This window comes from Salvelinus sp. IW2-2015, unplaced genomic scaffold (assembly GCF_002910315.2).
Source record: "Salvelinus sp. IW2-2015 unplaced genomic scaffold, ASM291031v2 Un_scaffold1335, whole genome shotgun sequence".
In the NCBI taxonomy this organism is placed as follows: domain Eukaryota; kingdom Metazoa; phylum Chordata; class Actinopteri; order Salmoniformes; family Salmonidae; genus Salvelinus; species Salvelinus sp. IW2-2015.
The window spans coordinates 90916-110081 of NW_019942848.1; the positions used below are offsets into that span (position 1 = coordinate 90916).

At 44.8% G+C, this 19166-nt stretch overlaps 1 pseudogene; it reads left to right on the top strand.

The window, feature by feature from the left end:
* LOC112070471 (semaphorin-5A-like) overlaps window positions 1-19166 on the top strand; it is a 146710-nt pseudogene that overhangs the window by 22039 nt on the left and 105505 nt on the right.

Sequence of the window (19166 nt, forward strand, 5' to 3'; positions counted from 1 at the left end):
TTCTTAATGCTATTGTCACGATCAGTAAACATATGATACATACTTTAGCGTACAGATATACTAATTGCCCTGAGACACGTTGATGGACGTGCACAGCACATTGCCAAGTATTATAGAAATAGTTCAAAAACCAGCATTACAATGTTTACATTGACACCACTAGGGCCACAACCAGTACTTATAAAGTTAGTCTCTAGACATCAATCTGATGGCAAGCATAGAGCCATCACTTTCCATACAGACAAGACAGCACCGGAGAACAGACAAATAACCAGAGAGAAATTAATATTTAAAATACTAGCGAAAGCAATTATCACAATCTCTCTAGAGAATCTTCAATGTTGCAGTGCTCATTGCCCTGAAACCTTGAGGTAAAATGTGACTTTCTCATCCACCCACCCACAGTTCACAGTGTGGATACAGCATGTGAGCAAAGCGAATCCAGGTCTGAAAGGAAGAACAAATTCAATAATTTACAGGATATATCGTTTAATATCTAAACCCGACCCAATGAGGATCTGTGTTTATATGATTGCCTGTATCTAACCAAATCCTGAAGTATTGTTGAATTTGATCTGATCCATTTCGCTCTCTTATCTATTTTTTTTGATTTCGTGAGTCCTCTCTTTCTCCCTGTGTGTGACCCTTACCCTGCCCCGACCCAAAGCACCATTTCATTTTTCTTAGGAGACAAAAGCGTGGCCCTTGGTTCCCGCTGTTTCCTTGGTGGAGGTTGATAGACTTTTTTCCCTTAGTCTCATATCGGAACCTTGTCAGTTCTCTCAACGTGTACTTAGACCCCTCTGGTTGACTGGCTGTCAGCTCCGGGCCAATTGAAGAGGAGTCTGAAAAAAATAACTCCTCATCCTCTTCCTCAGACTCAATTTCCTCCTCTTCTCTATCACCCACCCTGAACCACCTGCTCTTTCTCCTCTGGTTAGGGCCTCACCCACAGCAACAGGCAACATTTCCATGGTGCCTTTGTCCACACCCTTTTTCCTTTTCCGCTTGACACCCTCCTCCTCCCCCCTAATCTCTTACACTTCCCCACTATACTCTCCTCTATCACTAGAAATAACCTGACTAGACCAGTATCATCTACGCCACCCTCCATAGCATGACTAGGCCAGCCTCAGCTACCCCACCCTCCATAGCATGACTAGGGCCAGCCTCAGCTACCCCACCCTCCATAGCATGACTAGGCCAGCCTCAGCTACCCCACCCTCCATAGCATGACTAGGGCCAGCCTCAGCTACCCCACATCCATAGCCTGACTAGACTCAACCTCTGCTATACCACCATCCATATCCTGCCTACACCCAGCACCCTCCATAGCATAACTAGCCCAGCCTCAGCTACCCCACCATCTCTAGCCTGACTGACCCGGCCTCTGCTTCCCCCCATCTCTCTAGCCTGACTAGACCCATCCTCATACTCCACCATCTCTAGCCTGACTAAACTCAGCTACAGCTACCCCACCATCTCTAGCCTGACTAGACCCATCATCCACTACACCACCATCTCTAACCTGACTAGGTCCAGCCTCTGCTGTCTGCATCTCCTTACCCCTGCACTTTGACCTCGATTTCCACCACTGGCGCTTGTACCCTCACCTTTACTACGGCCTTTGTGTGGCACGCAAAACTCTTGTGCCCCAAATCCCCACATTCAACACCGTAGACTATCTGTGCTGGCAAAACCTGCATAGAGCCCCCCCCATGTCTCACTTTAAAGTGCACATTTAGCTGTTGCTCGTTGTTGTTCAGAAACATAAACACTTGCCTCCGGAACGAAACAACGTGTTTAACGGCATCTGCCTGAAACCCTGCTGACAGTACACGGAAACCGCTAGCAAACTTACCAAAACGACATTCAGTCTAGCTTTCCTAATTTGATCATCCGTAATAAAAGGAGGCAAATTTGCCACTACAACTCTTGTTGAAGGGGTAGAGAGAGGTGAAATTGACACCAACACATCCCTTACAAATATTCCGCTAGCAATTGCCTACCAACCAAATTAGCCCTTTTCATGAACACAACCACAGCTTTGTTCATTCTAGAAGCAGAATGTATTAAACTCAGCTCCTACCTGTTCACCGACCCGAGTAGAACCTCCTCCACCTTAACTCCGTTCTCAAACCACCCTGAATCCATGCTGTATAGACAGCGTCTCCTCCGCCGCTAGGCTGAGAAGCCATCGCGCACACCACAACTTCAAAAACCCAGGAACGGTTTCTCGTCCTCTTCCACCCTAACTTTGAAAAAAAACTTTGGATACCGCTAAAACAAATATTGCATTAACCCTCCACCATAGAAAATACATGTAAAAGAAAGGAATCAAGAAAGTTAGTTAGGATAGAGCTTTCCACACCAAACACTCAGAACTCCAAAAACACCCAGCATGCACCGAGAGAGAGAAGAGAGAGAGAGAGAGGAGAAAGAGAGAGAGAGAGAGAGAGAGAGAGAGAGAGAGAGAGAGAGAGAGAGAGAAGAGGAGAGAGAGAGAGAGGCGAGCGAGAGCGAGAGCGAGGAGAGAGAATAACTACAGTTTATCCTGGAGTTTCCGTTCAGTGTAGAGAACTCTTGCTTTTTCGGCTGGTCTATCTGACTGCCTGTCAGAGAGAGAGAGAGAAATCCAGAAACAGATGATATAGCATCTATTTTAGATATAAGAGAGACAACTCTGTCTGCAGAAAGAGACTGTCTGGGGTGTTCTTCATAAGACGAGGACATTATGAGGAGAGACAGAACAGAGACATAAGGCTATAGACATCTGTATCTGTTTGAAAAAACAACTGGACCTGTTTCACTGTTTTCATTTTCACTGTTTTGGCAATTGAATGTCACCATTTTGCCTTTGGAATTTGAACTTCCCCACTTCTTCCCCTCTTCTCTCCCCTCTCCTTCTCTCCCCCTCTCTTCTCTCTCCCTCTTCTCTCCCCTCTCTTCTCTCCCCCTCTCCTTCTCTCCCTCTCTCTCCTTTCCCTCTCCTCTCCCCCTCTCCTCTCCCTGTCCTCTCCCTGTCCTCTCCTCTCTCCCTCTCTCTCTTTCCCTCTCTCTTCCCCTCTTCTCTCCCTGTCCTCTCCCCTCTTCTCTCTCCCCTCTCCTCCCCCCCCTCCTTAGGGTGACAATAGCCCCTCAGTAGTAAAGGAACATGGTCTAATCTCTTGGTTACCAGACAGTACAGAGGACGGAAGAGTGAAGGCAGAGAGAACATGCATACCACCAGATTATAATCTCTTTTAAGTCACAAACACTGAATTAATATGCAAGCAGCTATTATGCCCTATAGCTGTTCTCAGACCAGTAGAAGATACAGTATTTCCGAAAGCAGCTTTTCTTTCTAACTAAAAAGGTCTTTATAAATGTCTTTATAGCAGAGATCCATTTAATGTCAGCACATCATAGAGATGATATTTCACTTCGAGAGCTGATGCGTCTTCAGAGCACAATGATGCTAAATAATAGTAACAGTAGGACTGCCAAGTGTTTTTAATGTGTCTGCACTGTATTCTGGACCATTTGATGTCTTGACAGTTAGGTATCTCACTGGTTTTAGGATTATATTCATTTCATATTTTACTTGAATAGGCGTTTTGAAACTGGAATAGGTAATAATCTATTCTGGGCTGATTCTTATCACATTTGAGTAATGACTTGGTTTATTGAATACCTTAGTGCCCACAAAGCTATCTCCTTGTAATATTATTGATTATGTTACCATATGATTACTATCTACTGTGGCAAGAAAAAGAATGTGAACCCTTCGTTATTAACTGGATTTCTGCATAAATTGGTCCTAACATTTGATCTGATCTTCATCTAAGTCACAGCAATAGACAAACACAGTCTGCATAAACTAATAACACACAAACAATTATACGTTTTCATGTCTTTATTGAACACACCGTGTAAACATTCACAGCGGAGGGTGGGAAAAGTATGTGAACCCTTGGATTTAATAAGTGGTTGACCCTCCTTTGGCAGCAATAAACTCAACCAAACTGTAGATGTGGGTCAGACCTGCACAACGGGCAGGAGTTATTTTGGACCATTCATCTTTACAAAACTGTTTCAGTTCAGTCTAGGGGTTCACATACTTGTTTTCCAGCCTACACTGTGAATGTTTAAATAATGTATTAAATATAGACAAGAAAAATACAATAATTTGGGTGTTATTAGTTTAAGCACACTGTGTTTGTCTACTGTTGTGACTAAGATGAGGATCAAATCAAATTGTATGACTAATTTATGCAGAAATCAAAGTCATTCCAAAGAGTTCTCATCATTTTTCTTGCCTCTGTAATACCATCATAATCATATCACAGAGAAGGCCTGTGTTTGAGTTAGACCAAGCTTTTGGTATTTCCCCTGTGATTTCTGAGAGCACGTATTGCACACACATACTCACAGGGACAGCCAGCGATGTGCAGGCCGGATTGTAATGCTCAGCTGCTAGTGCTGATGGGTTGTCTGTGTCTTGTAGGCTGGTCAGCTGGCAGCCTGATGGATACTGATAGAGCTGAGTGGTGGCCAACCCCTCCATCCTTTCTCTGTGGACACACACACACACACACCCTCTTTTTCCTTCTCATCGTCCTTCTGATCTCCCCTTCCCTCCTCCTGCTGTTTTTCCTCTCTCTCCTGCCACCTCTCTTTCCTGGTTCCTCTCTCCCCTGCCTCCTCTCTCTACTGACTCCTCTCTCACCTGCCTCTCTCCCCTGCCTCCTCTCTCACTCCTGGCTCCTCTCTCTCTCCTGCCTCCTTCCTGCCTTCGATCTCTCTCCTGGCTCCGCTCTCATCTCACTGCCTCCTCCTCTCTCCTGTCTCCTCTCTCCTGCCTCCTCTCTTGCCTGCCTCCGCTCTCCCCTGCCTCCTCTCTCACTCCTGGCTCCGCTCTCTCTCCTGCCTCCTCTCTCCTGCCTCCTCTCTCCTGCCTCCTCTCTCCTGCCTCCTCTCTCTCCTTCCGCCAGATATGTGCATGTGTGATAGCTCTATTTCCTATCCTTTAGGCCATTGGGAAGGTGAAGTCAAGGCTTCCTCATGAAACACGCTGAGGAGAGGCTCAGAAAACTTCTTAGCTCTGAAGAGTAAATGAAAATAAATGCTGAGAGGGTTTCCACTTATCCTCTCTTACTCTCTGCATGAACTAACGCTGATATACAACTTTGTATTCTGAATCAGATTTTAAAACGTGTTTGGTATAGTTCAGCCTACCTGGTTCTTATCGTAAAAGGAGTTATTATTGTCCCTTCATATCTTCCTGATATGAAGTTGAATTATAGTATATTCTGTTTCAGATTTATTGTATCTCCTGATAAACAGTAGAATGTTCCCTCGAGTAGTTCGCCAGGTTATTATTGTGAAAGAATAATTTGAACGCAACGACTTACTTGTCTAAATGAAGGTACGCTACCGTTCAAAAAGTTTGCGGTCACTTAGAAATGTCCTTTTTTGAAAGAAAAGCCAATTTTTCGTCCATTAAAAGAACATCAAATTGATCAGAAATACATTGTTAATGTAGTAAATGACTTTTGTAGCTGGAAACGGTAGATTTGTTATGGAATATCTACATAGGCGTACAGAGGCCCAATATCAGCATTTTTGATAGTTTATTTCACTTTTGTTCATTATCTACTTCACTTACTTTGGTAATGAAAACATATGTTTCCCATGCCAATAAACACCTTTTTTTATGGAATATCTACACAGGCGTACAGAGGCCCATTATCAGCAACCATCACTCCTGTGTTCCAATGGCACGTTGTGTTAGCTAATCCAATTGTGTCATTTTAATATGCTAATTGATCATTAGAAAACCCTTCTGCAAATATGTTAACTGTTGTTCTGATTAAAGAAGCAATACACCTGGCCTTCTTTAGACTAGTTAAGAATCTGGAGTATCAGCATTTGTGGGTTCGATTACAGGCTCAAAATGGCCAGAAGCAAAGACCTTTCTTCTGAAACTCGTCAGTCTATCCTTGTTCTGAGAAATGAAGGCTATTCCATGCGAGAAATTGCCAAGAAACTGAAGATCTCGTACAACGCTGTGAACTACTCCCTTCACAGAACAGCGCAAACTGTCTCTAAACAGAATAGAAAGAGGAGTTGGAGGCCCCGGTGCACAACTGAGCAAGAGCTGCCTTCTAGGCAGAGTTCCTCTGTCCAGTGTTCTTTTGCCCTTCTTAATCTTTTATTTTTATTGGCCAGTCTGAGATATGTATTTTTCTTTGCATCTCTGCCTAGAAGGCCAGCATCCCGGAGTCGCCTCTTCACTGTTGACGTTGAGACTGGTGTTTTGCTGGCACTATTTAATGAAGCTGCCAGTTGAGGACTTGTGAGGCAGCGGTTTTCTTTCAAAAACAAGAAAATATCTAAGTGACCCCAAACTTTTGAACGGTAGTGTATATAGTCTGCATTTGGATAGCGGTACATAAAGAGACATATAGTTAGTTGTTCATAAAGTAACAGTGGTCCAGTCATTATTACAGAAACTTTCCCTTCAGTTGCTAATCTCTGGAGTTGCAATAATGGCCGTTCCTCATCAAAGTGGTTATTTCATCCCTCCATCGTCTCTCTGACCTGACGCCAGAAGTCGTTTCCTTCCATGAATACAGAACCTTTATCAATGAAAACCCCCTGGAGGTCCAGAAGGGAAATGACAGTTGAGGAGTCAGAATGTATTGGACTCTCCCCCTTAAAGGAGAGGCCTGAGTTTTATCTCCTAATTCCTCTCTGCTAGTAAAAACGGGAAAAGCGTCCACCATTTCTTCCTATGTAAATCACATTGACATTCAGCTCTGTGCTCTCTCTCTCATGTCTACGTATTCCTCATTCTCTCCCCTGGTGTAAATCACATTGACAATCAGCTCTGTGCTCTCTCCCTCATGTCTAAGCGTCTCTCATTCTCTCCCCTGGTGTAAATCACATTGACATTCAGCTCTGTGCTCTCTCCCTCATGTCTAAGCGTCTCTCATTCTCTCCCCTGGTGTAAATCACATTGACATTCAGCTCTGTGCTCTCTCCCTCGTGTCTGGAGTGGACCCTGGTGTGTGTGCATGTTAATTGGATTTAGTGTCCGTATTTAACATGAACTGACACACGATACGATGCGGTCAACAAGATGGCGCTGACAGACACGGTTGCACTGTTTCTAACTTTGCAGTATTTTTTGCTGTTGTTGTTATTTCTTACATTATTTGCTCAGACTTCCCTCAACTGAATCCTTTGTTTGGACTTGCCGAGGCAGCTCTATGTATCCAGCTGGTCTCCACCAAAACGCAGACGCCGGCCCACACGACATCCCTAGCCGCGTCCTCAGAGCATGTGCAGACCAGCTGGCTGGAGTGTTTACAGACATATTTAATCTCTCCAAGTCCCAGTCTGAAGTCTCCACTTGCTTCAAGATGTCCACCATTGTTCCTGTACCCAAGAAAGCGAAGGTAACTGAACTAGATGACTATTGCCCTGTCGCAGTCACTTCTGTCATCATGAAGTGCTCTTAGAGGCTAGTTAAGGATAATATCACCTCCACCTTACCCGACACCCTAGACCCACTACAATTCACATATCGCCCCAACAGATCCACGGACGACGCAATCGCCACAACGCAATCGCACACTGCCCTGTACCACTTGGACAGGCGAAATACCTATGTAAGAATGCTGTTCATTGACTACACCTCAGCCTTCAACACCATAGTGCCCTCCAAGCTCATCACTAAGCTCAGGGCCCTTGGTCTGAAGCCCTCCCTGTGCAACTGGGTCCTGGACTTCATGTGTTGAAAGTAGGCAAGAACACCTACGCGATGCTGATCCTCAAGATGGGGGGCAGACAGGGGTGTTTGCTCAGCCCCCTGCTCTATTCCCTGTTCACCGATGACTGTGTGGCCTCTCACATCTCCAGCTCAATCATAAAGTTTGCTGACGACACAACAGTGGTAGGCCAGATTACCAACAATGATGAGACATCCTACAGAGAGGAGGTGAGAGCCCTGGTGGAGTGGTGCCAGGAAAATAACCTCTCCCTCAACATCAACAAAACGAAGGAGCTGATCGTGGCCTTCAGGAGACAGCAGAGAGAGCATGCCCCGATCCACATCGACAGGGCCAAAGTGCTGTAGGTCAGAAGTGTCACGGCCGATGCTGGAAGAAGCGGACCAAGGTGCAGCGTGGTGAGCGTACATGACTTTTTATGTGAATGTAGGCAACAAAAACAATAAACAATACAAAAACGACCGTGAAGCTTAAGGGCTATAGTGCCACAAACAAAGACAACTACCCACCACGAAAGGAGGGAAAAAGGGCTACCTAAGTATAGTTCCCAATCAGAGACAACGATAGACATCTGTCCCTGATTGAGAACCATACCCGGCCAAAACATAGAAACACAAAATCATAGAAAACAAAACATAGAATGCCCACCCCAAATCACACCCTGACCAAACCAAATAGAGACATAAAAAGGCTCTCTAAGGTCAGGGCGTGACAAGAAGCTTCAAGTTCCTCAGCGTGACGACCTGAAATGGTCCATTCACACAGACAGTGTGGTGAAGAAGGCGCATCAGCGCCTCTTCAAAATCAGGAGGCTGAAGAAATTTGGCAAAGGTAAGTGCAAAGGTCGAGAGAAAAAAAATGAGTAATCAAGGTGAGAGTCAGTGACACATTCAATACCGCCTTGCACACTCTTGCTTGCATCTAGCTGATCTAGAGTGTAATCATTAGTCCAAACAGTTGCAAACAAGAGTTTCTATTGGACAAATTGAGATACAGTATGTTTATTCCCATTTCCTTCTGTTTTCTTCCATTTAAGAAAAGATTTTCAACAGAATCGGCAGAATGAATAAACCTCTGATCACCCACAAACAGAGTTCACTTTTATAGCATCCACATACAAACAGCATGATCACTTTGCTCATTGTATATTTCCTTCTCGTATCTACACACTATCCTCCTCTCACCTGTCTGTGACCAAACCTTCACACCATAACCACTAACCGCTACACACATCCTACATCGTTGTCACCATATTAGCTAAAGTAACGTCATAGTCAACATAGCTACTAGAACTAACACATAAGTAAACTCGCTACAATCATGCAGTACAGAGTACAGCAAGCAGTTCAGCAGTTACAGTGGCAATAAATTAATAAAACCAAAATCTTAACTTTGAAGAGTTCCAGTGTTGGATAGCCATAGCCAGCTAGCTAACATAGCATCCCTCTCTGTTTGAGCCGGGTGTTTGAGTAGGTTAAACGAGCGATCTTCCTTCGCTAGCTTAATAACGTTACTTAAAAGTGAGAAGAAAAAAATCTCTCTCTCTCTCTCTCTCTCTCTTGCTTCTCCTTCATTTTTGAATAAATGTATTTGTTCAAAACTGTTCAACTATTGTCTTTCTCTCTCTTTGAGTCTACTCACCACATTTTATACACTGCAGTGCTAGCTAGCTGTAGCTTATGCTTTCAGTACTAGATCATTCTCTGATCATTTGATTGGGTGGGCAACATGTCAGTTCATGCTACAAGAGTTCTGATAGCTTGGAGGACGTCATCCAGAAGTTGTCATAATTACTGTGTAAGTTATAGAAAGGGTGGAGAACCTCGAGCCTCCTAGGTTTTGTATTGAAGTCAAAGTACCCAGAGGAGGACGGAAACTAGTTGTCCTCAGGCTTCACCATGGTCCTACAGAGTGCTGTTGAGGGTACACAAACAGTGTGTTTAAGTAAATGATTTGGTGATGTGAATATATTTAGTATAGTTTTATCTAAAAAATATTTTTATGTTTCCCTATTAACATTTTCTAGAAGGCCAGCATCCCGGAGTCGCCTCTTCACTGTTGACGTTGAGACTGGTGTTTTGCGGGTACTATTTAATGAAGCTGCCAGTTGAGGACTTGTGAGGCGTCTGTTTCTCAAACTAGATACTCTAATGTACTTGTCCTCTTGCTCAGTTGTGCACCGGTGCCTCCCACTCCTCTTTCTATTCAGGTTAGAGCCAGTTTGCGCTGTTCTGAGAAGGGAGTAGTACACAGCATTGTACGAGATCTTCAGTTTCTTGGCAATTGCTCGCATGGAATAGCCTTCATTTCTCAGAACAAGGATAGACTGACGAGTTTCAGAAGAAAGGTCTTTATTTCTGGCCATTTTGAGCCTGTAGTTGAACCCACAAATGCCGATACTCCAGATACTCAACTAAGTCTAAAGAAGGCCAGTTTTATTGCTTCTTTAATCAGAAAAACAGTTTTCCGCTGTACTAACATAATTGCAAAAAGGTTTTCTAATGATCAATTAGCATATTAAAATGATAAACTTGCATTAGCGAACACAACGTGCAATTGGAACACAGGAGTGATGGTTGCTGATCATGGGCCTCTGTACGCCTATGTAGATATTCCATAAAAAATCTGCCGTTTCCAATTACAATAGTCATTTACAACATTAACAATTTCTGCAATGTATTTCTGATAAATTTTATGTCATTTTAATGGACAAAAAATTGTTTTTTCTTTCAAAAACAAGGACATTTCTATGTGAGCCCAAAGTTTTGAACGGTAGTTTAAATATACAGTTGAAGTCGGAAGTTTAAAAATACTTAGTCATTAAAACTCTTTTTCATCCACTACACTAATTTCTTGTAATCAATCTATAGTTTGGGCAAGTCAGTTAGGACATCTACTTCGTGCATGACACAAGTAATTTTTCCAACAGTTGTTTTCAGACAGATTATTTCACTTATAATTCACTGTATCACAATTCCAGTGGGTCAGAAGTCCACATACACTAAGTTGACTGTGCCTTTAAACAGCTTGGATAATTCCAGAAAATGAAGTCATGGTTTTAGAAGCTTCTGATAGGCTAATCATTTGAGTCAATTGGAGTTGTACCCGTGGATGTATTTCAAGGCCTACCTTCAAACTCAGTGCCTCTTAGCTTGACATTATGGGAAAATCAAAAGTAATCAACCACGGCCTCAGAAAAAAAATTGTCGACCTCCACAAGTCTGGTTCATCCTTGAGAGCAATTTCCAAATTCCTGAAGGTACCACATCCATCTGTAAAAACAATAGTACGCAAGTATAAACACCAGGGGACCATGCAGCCATCATTCCTCTCAGGAAGGAGACGCATTCTGTCTCCTAGAGATGAACGTACTTTAGTGCGAAAAGTGCAAATCAATCCCAGAACAACAGCAAAAGACCTTGTGAAGATGCTGGAGGAAACAGGCACAAAAGTATCTATATCCACAGTAAAACGAGTCCTATATCGACATAACCTGAAAGGCCGCTCAGCAAGGAAGAAGCCACTGCTCCAAACCGCCATAAAAAAAGCCAGACTACGGTTTGCAACTGCACATGGGGACAAAGATTGGACTTTTTGAAGAAATGTCCTCTGGTCTGGTTGAAAAAGAAATAGAACTGTTTGGCCATAATGACCATCATTATGTTTGGAGGGAAAAGGGGGACGCTTGCAAGTCGAAGAACACCACCCCAACCGTGAAACACTGGGGTGGCAGCATCATGTTGTGGGGGTGCTTTGCTGCAGGAGGGACTGGTGCACTTCATAAAATAGATGGCAGCAAGAAAATTATATGGATATATTGAAGCAATATCTCAAGACATCAGTCAGGAAGTTAAAGCTTGGTCGCAAATGGGTCTTCCAAATGGACAATGACCCCAAGCATACTTCCAAAGTTGTGGCAAAATGGCTTAAGGACAACAAAGTCAAGGTATTGGAGTGGCCATCACAAAGCCCTGACCTCAATCTTATAGAAAATGTTTGGGCAGAACTGAAAAAGCGTGTGTGAGCAAGGAGGCCTACAAACCTGACTCAGTTACACCAGCTCTGTCAGGAGGAATGGGCCAAAATTCACCCAACTTATTGTGGGGAGCTTGTGGAAAGCTACCCGAAACGTTTGACCCAAGTTAAACAATTTAAAGGCAATGCTATCAATACTAATTGAGTGTATGTCAACTTCTGACCCACTGGGAATGTGATGAATGAAATAAAAGCTGAAATAAGTCCTTCTCTCTACTAATATTCTGACATTTCACATTCTCAAAATAAAGTGGTGATCCTAACTGACCTAAGACATGGCATTTTTACTTGGATGTATTTAGCTAAGGTGTATGTAAACGTACGACTTCAACTGTATATCCATCCTGCCATGCCTTTCTAAAGTCTTCAAAAGCCAAGTTAACAAACAGATCACCGACCATTTCGAATCCCACCGTACCTTCTCCGCTATTCAATCTGGTTTCCGAGCTGGTCATGGGTGCACCTCAGACATGCTCAAGGTCCTAAATAATATCATAACCGGCATCGATAAAAGACAGTACTGTGCAGCCGTCTTTATCAACCTAGCCAAGGCTTTTGACTCTGTCAATCCCCGCATTCTTATCGGCAGACTAAATAGCCGTGGTTTCTCTAATGACTGCCTCACCTGGTTCACCAACTACTTCTCAGATAGAGTTCAGTGTGTCAAATCGGAGGGCCTCTTGTCCGGACCTCTGGCAGTCTCTACAGATGTTAAAAAAAACATGAGCTGCCCCCCCCCCCCGTATAATAGTTTGTGTGGAGGTGCTGACTATCGGCGAAAAAACTATAAACTATCAAAATAAAGAAAGTCGCACGCTCCATTTATAAACTCCCAGCAATTTAATGAGTAAGTATCCATTAAATTGCTGGGATTTTATACATGGAGTGTGTGACTTTCTTTATTTTGATAGTTTATAGTCTCTATGGGGGTGCCACAGGGTTCAATTCTCGGGCCGACTCTTTTCGCTGTATATATCAATGATGTCGCTCTTGCTGCTGGTGACTCTCTGATCCACCTCTACGCAGACGACACTATTCTGTATACATCTGGCCCTTCTTTGGACACTGTGTTAACAAACCTCCAAACAAGCTTCAATGCCATACAACTCTCCTTCTGTGGCATCCAACTGCGATGTCATTTTTCAAAATAACCTCCAGCACTCTACTCAGCAAATTGAATGTAGTCTATCACAGTGTCATCCGTTTTGTCACCAAAGCCCCATATACTACCCACCACTGCGACCTGTATGCTCTCGTTGGCTGTTCCTCGCTACATATCCGCCAAACCCACTGGCTCCAGGTCATCTATAAGTCTTTTCTAGGTAAAGCCCCGCCTTATCTCAGCTCACTGGTCACCATAGCAACACCCACCCGTAGCATGCGCTCCAGCAGGTATATTTCACTGGTCATCCCCAAAGCCAACACCTCTTTGGCCGCCTTTCCTTCCAGTTTGTCTGTGTAGAAGTGTGTAGGTTGTATCCTCTCGCTCCAGGTTCCTTTAGCCTCTCTGTGGGTTGATGATAGTCACCTAACTCCAAGTCCTATTGAAAGGCTGTTTTGATGTTGCCGGCACGATGAGTCGACAGTGAAGGGGGGGGGGTGTGCTTTTACTGGTTGGCTCTCTCCGTCTTTCTTACTCAAACACCCACAGCCACACACAAGCCCGAACGCCGCCCCCTTCCAATTCAACTGTTCAGTTTTCCACAGGTCCCGTGTGGCTCAGTTGGCAGAGCACGGTGCTTCCAACACCAGGGTTGTTGGTTTCATTCTCACGGGGGACCAGTATGTAAATGTATACACTCACTACTGTAAGTAGCTCTGGATAAGAGTGTCTGCTAAATGACAACAATGTCATATGTTTTCAAGTCTAAACAACGAGAGGTCTCAAACCCCCATGAATTTTGTTTTTTTGAGAGAACCAATCAATGAGTCTGCTCAATTTCTAATTAAATATTTGATTTACAAATGGCCTTCTGTCCAGACCAGTGAGTCATAGGTCTTCCTCGCTGTGTGGTCATGTGGGTCACGTATGTAAATGAATGGGCTGAGGTGTAGTGGTCAATACTGTAACAAGCCAACCCAAGGCCTTTCAGGAGTAAATAGTCTTTGCATAATTGAAACAATTTCGAACCAAAAAATGGCTCTTGCAGAATGCTATCAAATCAAATCAAATGTATTTATATAGCCCTTCKTACATCAGCTGATATCTCAAAGTGCTGTACAGAAACCCAGCCTAAAACCCCAAACAGCAAGCAATGTAGGTGTAGAAGCATGGTGGCTAGGAAAAACTCCCTAGAAAGGCCARAACCTAGGAAGAAACCTAGAGAGGAACCAGGCCTATTGAGGGGGCCCATCCTTTCTTGGCTTCTTGTGCCGGGTGGAGATTAAACAGAACATGGCCAAGATGTTCAAATGTTCATAAATGACCAGCATGGTCAAATAATAATAATCACAAGTTGTCGAGGGTGCAGCACCTCAGGAGTAAATGTCAGTTGGCTTTTCATAGCCGATCATTAAGAGTATCTCTACCGCTCCTGCGGTCTCTAGAGAGTTGAAAACAGCAGGTCTGGGACAGGTAGCACGTCCGGTGAACAGGTCAGGGTTCCACAGGGTTCCATAGCCGCAGGCAGAACAGTTGAATCTGGAGGCAGGTGGACTGGGTACAGCAAGGAGTCATCATGTCAGGTCGTCCTGAGGCATGGTCCTAGGCTCAGGTCCTCCCGAGAGAGCGAGAAAGAAAGAGAGAAAGAGAGAATTAGAGAGAACATACTTAAATTCACACAGGACACCGGATAAGACAAAAGTACTCCAGATATAACCAAACTGACCCCCCCCCCCCCCCCCCATTAAACTAATGCAGCACAATAAATACTCGAGGCTGAGACAGGAGGGGTCAGGAGACACTGTGGCCCCATCCGATGATACCCCCGGACAGGGCCAAACAGGAAGGATATAACCCCACCCACATTGCCAAGGCACAGCCCCCACCACACTAGAGGGATATCTTCAACCACCAACTTACCATCCTGAGACAAGGCCGAGTATAGCCCACAAAGATCTCCGCCACGACACAACCCAAAGGGGGCGCCCAACCCAGACAGGAAGATCACGTCAGTGACTCAACCCACTCAAGTGACGCACCCCTCCTAGGGACGGCATGAAAGAGCACCAGCAAGCCAGTGACTCAGCCCCTTTAATAGGGTTAGAGGCAGATAATCCCAGTGGAGAGAGAGGGAACCGGCCAGGCAGAGACAGCAAGGGCGGTTCATGCTGCTCCAGAGCCTTTCCGTTCACCTTCACACTCCTGGGCCAGACTACACTCAATCATAGGACCTACTGAAGAGATGAGTCTTCAATAAAGACTTAAAGGTTGAGACCGAGTCTGCGTCTTCTCACATGGGTAGGCAGGACCATTCCATAAAAATGGAGATCATAAGGAGAAAGCCCTGCCTCCAGCTGTTTCTTAGAAATTCTAGGAACAATTAGGAGGCCTGCGTCTTGTGACCGTAGCGTACGTGTAGGTATGTACGGCCGGACCAACTCGGAAAGATAGGTAGGAGCAAGCCCGTGTAACGCTTTGTAGGTTAACAGTAAAATCTTGAAAATCAGCCCTTTGCCTAACAGGAAGCCAGTGTAGGGAGGCTACCACTGGAGTAATAGATCAAATTTTTTGGTTCTAGTCAGGATTCTAGCAGCCGTATTTATCGTCTTTCAATTGTTAAACTCTTGTCTGCTGCCAGTGTCATTTTATTGGTGTTTGCAATGCTGTTGAAAGCTGGTTTATTGTGGGTTTACAGTGTTGTTTTATTGTCAATTCATAGTTATTTTTGCTCTTTAACTCCTATTTAGTGTGTGTTTTCCATTGTTTCATGTTCCTGTAGTTTCAGTTACCGTTCCGTGCTGTTTCAGTGTTCCGTGCTGTCTTCATTGTTCCGTGCTGTTTTCAGTTGTTCCGTTGCTGTTTCAGTTTTCCGTGCTGTTTCAGGTTCCGTGCTGTTTCAGTTGTTCCGTGCTGCTTTCAGTTTTCCGTGCTGTTTTTCATTTGTTCGTGCCTCGTTTCAGTTGTTCCGCTTGACTGTTTCAGTGTTCCGTGCTGTTTCATTGTTTCCGTGCTGTTTCAGTGTTCCGTGCTGTTTCAGCGTGTTCCGTGCTGTTTTCATGTTTCAGTTCCGTGCTGTTTGCCATTTGTTCCGTGCCTGTTTCCAGTGTTCCATGCTGTTTCATTGTTCCGTGCTGTTTCATTGTTCCGTGCTGTTTCAGTGTTCCGTGCTGTTTCATTGTTCCGTGCTGTTTCAGTGTTCCGTGCTGTTTCAGTGTTCCATGCTGTTTCAGTGTTCCGTGCTGTTTCATTGTTCCGTGCTGTTTCAGTGTTCCATGCTGTTTCAGTGTTCTGTGCTGTTTCAGTGTTCCGTGCTGTTTCAGTGTTCCATGCTGTTTCAGTGTTCTGTGCTGTTTCAGTGTTCCATGCTGTTTCAGTGTTCTGTGCTGTTTCAGTGTTCTGTGCTGTTTCAGTGTTCCATGCTGTTTCAGTGTCTGTTTCTATTTTATTTTTTACACCAGTGTATTGTGTTTTTGTGTTGACAGGAGGCGGAATGGCACTGTGATGAGTTCACTAAGGGAGCCTGCTTCAGCCGGGGGAAGTCAGAGGTGAGGCTGTTTACAGACTAATCCCAACTTCAAATAGTCTAGCCATAATAAAGAGATGCTCTGCTTTTTTGACACCACACTCCAAAAAGCAAGTTCTCCAGGCTCTATTTTTGTCTAATCTTGATTATTGTCCAGTCATGTGGCCCAGTGCTGCAAGGAAAGACCTAGTAAAGCTGCAGCTGGCCCAGAACAGAGCGGCACATTTTGCTCTTCATTGTAATCAGAGGGCTGATATAAATACTATGCCAGTCTCTCTTGGCTAAGAGTTGAGGAGAGACCGACTGTATCACTTCTTCTTTTTATAAGAAACATTAATATGTTGAAAATCCAAAATTGTTTGTATAGTCAACTTACACACAGCTCTGACACACACACTTATCCCACCAGACATGCCACCAGGTGGCATGCCACCATGCCACCATGCCACCATGCCACCAGACACACACACACACACACACACACACAAGAAAACGTACAGTATTATATAGAGCCCTTATTGTATGGAACTTCCTTCCATCTCCTATTGCTGAAATAAACAGCAAATCTGGTTTAAAAAAACAGATAAAGCAACACCTCACAGCACAACGCCTCTCCCCTATTTGACCTAGATAGTTTGTGTGTATACATTGATATGTAGGCTACATGTTCCTTTATAAAAATGTATGTAGTTCTGTCCTTGAGCTGTTCTTGTCTATTGATGTTCTGTATCATGTTTCATGTTTTGTGTGGAACCCCAGGAAGAGTTTCTGCTGCTTTTGCAAAAGCTAATGGGGATCCAAATAAAATACCAAATACCAAATGCCCAGACTTAACCCAGACTTAACTCAGACTTAACTCAGACTTAACTCAGACTTAACTCAGACTTAACTCAGACTTAACCCAGACTTAACCCAGACTTAACCCAGACTTAACTCAGACTTAACTCAAACTGGGGAAAATCCATCATGGACGGCAATGTGTGATTTATGTCTATTGTAGGATTTAGAGGGTTTAGTACCCACCTTAAATTATGCTAACTGTACACTGTAATCCTTTCTTCTGTTTGTGTGTGTGTGGTTCTCGTGCATTCATTCCTCTCCCCTACGTCTTTATATCAGAATGTGACCGTGTGCTGAACTGCAGGGGTCTAGTGTGTATTTCACTTTTGTGGTCTTAGCCAGTGAGAATGGCCTGCTGTGTGTCACTGGGGCTGTGTGTGTCTCTGTGTGTGTGTGTGTTTGGTTGTGTGTCACTGGCTGTGTGTCCACCGCTTGGTGTGTGCTTCTTTGTGTGTGTGTGGTCACTGGGCTGTGTGTGTCTCTTTGTGTGTGTGTGTCAGCTGGCTTGTGTGTCCTGGCTGTGGTATGTGTCTTTCTCTCTCTGTGTGTGTGTGTGTGTGTGTGTGTGTTGTCGGTCCCCTGTCTTTTGTAGTGTGTCGCCTTGTCGGATCCCTACACTCCGCACGGCTGTTGTTCCCCGGTAATGAAAAAACCGATTTGAACTGTGAAGGCTTGCGTCAACGATGTTGACTTGTTTATGAAAAACTTCCTGTTCAGGCTCCTCAAGTATATGGAGACTGTTATAATACAGCTCTCGCATTACGCACTAAATATGAGCCGCCATCACTTTAACTCCTTTTTCCTTCTCCTGTGATGAATCACAGGTGGCTGAGAGAGGCAGCGGGGGCTTTAAAACAGCACAATCAGTTGTAGAATTCATTCAAGGCGGGACACCGTTCGTGTGAATAACCTGTGTGCGGACAGCAAACGTCTGCCAAGTAAGATGGAGAGAGGATAGAAATAAAGAGAGTGAGAGGAGTGAGGGAAAAGGGGGAGCAGAAGAGCGTGAGAGAGAGAGAGGGAGAGAGAGAGAGTGAGAGAGGGAGAGAGGGAGAGAAGAGAGAGGAGCGGGGGAAAGAGGGAGAGGGGGAGAGAGGGGAGAATGAGAGGGAGACTGAGGGGGGAAGAGGGGGTGAGAGGGGGTGAGAGAGGATAAGGTGAGAGAGAGGAGCGAGAGAGAGAGAGAGAGAGAAGAGAGAGAGAGCAGAGAGAGGAGAGAGAGAGAGAGAGAGAGCGAGAGGAGAGGGGAGAGGGGGAGGGCGGAGGGGAGGGAGAAGGAGAGGAATGAGAGGGGGGAGAGGGGCGAGGGGGGAGAGAGAGAGGTGTAAGAGAGAGAGAGAGAGAGAGAGAGAAGAGAGAGGTAAGAGCAGAGGGGAGAGAAAGAGTGAGAGAGAGAGAGAGAAGCAGGAGAAGATGAGAGACGAGGAGAGAGAGAGAGATGGGAGAGAGAGGGAGAGGATAGAGAGAAGAGAGGAAGAGAGAGAGAAGAGAGAGAGAAAGAGAGACGAGAAGAGAGAGAGAGAGAGAGAGAGAGAGATGAGGGAGAGAGAGAGAGGAGAAGAGAGGCCGGGGGAGAGAGAGAGAGAGAGAAGAGAGAGAGAGATAGAAGGAGAGAGAGACGAGATGAGAGAGAGAGAGAGGAGAGAGAAGGAGATGAGAGAGAGATTGAGAGAGAGTAGACGAGAGCGGAGGAGGGAGAGAGAGAGAGGAGGAGAGAGTAGAGAGGAGAGAAGAGAGAAGAGGGACGAGCGAAGGAGAGAAGAAGAAGGAAGAGAGGCGAGAGAGAGGAGAGAGAGGGGAGAGCGAGAGGAGAGAGAGAAGAAGAGAGAGAGAGAGAGGGGAGGGAGAGAGAGAGAGAGAGAGAGATGAGAGAGAGGATGAGAAGACGAGA